The sequence below is a fragment of the Protobothrops mucrosquamatus genome, unplaced genomic scaffold (assembly GCF_001527695.2).
Source record: "Protobothrops mucrosquamatus isolate PMUCROS unplaced genomic scaffold, P.Mucros_1.0 scaffold2820, whole genome shotgun sequence".
NCBI lineage: Eukaryota > Metazoa > Chordata > Lepidosauria > Squamata > Viperidae > Protobothrops > Protobothrops mucrosquamatus.
This window is the reverse complement of record NW_015388853.1, coordinates 29,184-31,537: the sequence shown is the minus strand read 5'-3', so window position 1 is coordinate 31,537 and position 2,354 is coordinate 29,184.

The following is a 2,354-nucleotide window of genomic DNA, read 5'->3' as shown; positions in this document are numbered from 1 at the left end:
GACCAACCTTCCAAGATTTTTTGGCATCTTACTTTCTCCTATACACAAAGCTAGATTTGTTTATTTATTTACTTATTGAAAATGACTTAAAAAGTGTAAAGGTATTTTGCAAAGAGGCAAATTTTCTTTTTCCTTTATAAAGCAAAAAAGAATTTTTTTCCCTAAGAAAATCATTGCGGGGATATTGAGCTGCTTTTTTTAAAAAAAAAATTCCCTATGTGGGAGAAAGCTATTTGGTTACATCCCAAAAGAGAGAGAGAGAGAGAAAGACAAAAAATAGGTCTTTTAAATATATTTATTTCATTCCACGTGGCATGTGCAGAAGTCAGAATGTTAGGCAAAAAGATACCTTCACTTGTGTCAGATCCTTCAAAATTTGTATTATATTTAATTTACAGGTAGTCCTCGACTTACGATCACAGTTGAGTCCAAAACATCTGTTGCTAAGTGGGACAGTTGTTAAGTGAGCTTTGCCCCATTTTACGACTTTTCTTGCCACGGTTGTTAAGCGAATCACTGCAGTTGTTAATTTGGTAACCTGGTTGTTAAGTGAATCTGGCTTCCCCATTGACTTTGCTTGGCAGAAGGTTGTAAAAGGGGATCACATGTCCCCGGTATGCTGCAACAGTCATAACTACAAGTCAGTTGCTCAATGTCTGAATTTTGATCACGTGACCGTGGGGATGGTGCAACAGTCATGTGAAAAGCAGTCATAAGTTACTATTAACAGTGACGTTGTAACTTGAAATAGTCACTAAATAAACTGTTGTAAGTCAAGACTTCCTGTTGTTTTTTTTGTTTTCATTGCCTGCTTAATTTTTTTTATTGACTGTGACCTGCCTTGAGCCAAATCAGACAATATAATTAAATGATTCAGACAACTGAAAACAGTATTTTCTCAGAAATGGTCCACTCTTTGTCATTTTTTTGTTTTTTGCCAATTTGCTAGCTATGCCTCCCCATGTGTAATCAGTAACATTAAAAAAAAACAGTGAAAATCATCAAAATTAAGCTTTTTCCATTTTTACAATCTATTTGCAACTTATAAATCTAACTACTTGTATTGTCAAAGTTATAACTGTACAAACCCGCTAATTACACCAATTCTTTTCCTGGTGTTCACTGAGCTGTGCTATGCCCAATGGCACTTAGTCATAGGAAATTATTTACAGAATGGGTACCTGAGGCTAAAATCCTTAGAGACAGACCTATTAAATGCTGTAGCTATGTTTATGGGACATGACAGATTAACGCAAAAACTTGCTCAACAAGGATGCAGGATCAAAATTGTACCTGCAGTCAGAATCAGCCGGAGCTTTTAAGCCAGACACGAACTTTATTGGTTGCAGACTTTCCATCTGGTAAACTTGCAAGATTCGTTTTTCTCAGCATGTATATATATATACATCCGAACTAGACTGTGTTGTTTCTCTGGGCCACATATATGTGTGTACATGGGTATATGCGTAATTTATTGTATTTTTTTTTGTCATGTTTATGCAGTGTATATTGGAGGTAGTTACCCTTTGAGAGCTGTGTGCAACGAAATCCCATTTTAATGTATGCTGATTAGTGTACATTTAAAGTGACAATAAAGTTATTATTCTATTCTGTTCTATTCTAATTCTTTCATTATTCTATTCTAATTCTATTCTATTCCATTCTTTCATTAATTTATTCTATTCTATTTTCATTATTCTATTCTAATTCTATTCTTTCATTACTCTATTCTATTCTTTCATTATTCTATTCTATTCCGTTCTTTCATTATTCTATTCTATTCTATTCTATTCTATTTAGTCTACTCTATTCTTATTCTATTCTATTCTATTCCATTCTGGAGGAGGAAGAAGAGGAAGAGGAGAATATTTGTATCTAAGGGTTAAAAAGAGGGGTCCTTGGTGCTCTCTGAGTTTGGCACTTTTCTTGCAGACGTTTCATGACCCAACTAAGTAACATTATCAGTGCTACGAGAGAGAGAGGTTTGCAGGGAGGAGGAGGAGAATATTTCTATCTCAGGCTTGAACTATGAAGTCCCAGGTGCTCTCTGAGCTTGGATGTTTTCTTGCAGACGTTTCATGACCCAACTAAGTAACATCATCAGTGCTAGAAGGGAGTGGGGATTGCAGCGAGGAGGAGGAGCAGGAAGGACAGTGGGGTCCTTGGTGCTCTCTGAGCTGGGTTCTTTCCTAGCAGAACTTTCATCACCCAACTAGGTAACATCATCAATTTGCTAGTTTGGAGAATGCAAGCTCTGCAAGAAAACAACCAAGCCCAGAGAGCACCCCTCATTGCCTAATAATAATAATAATAGTAGTAGTAGTAGTAGTAGTAGTAAAGTTGGAAGGGACCTT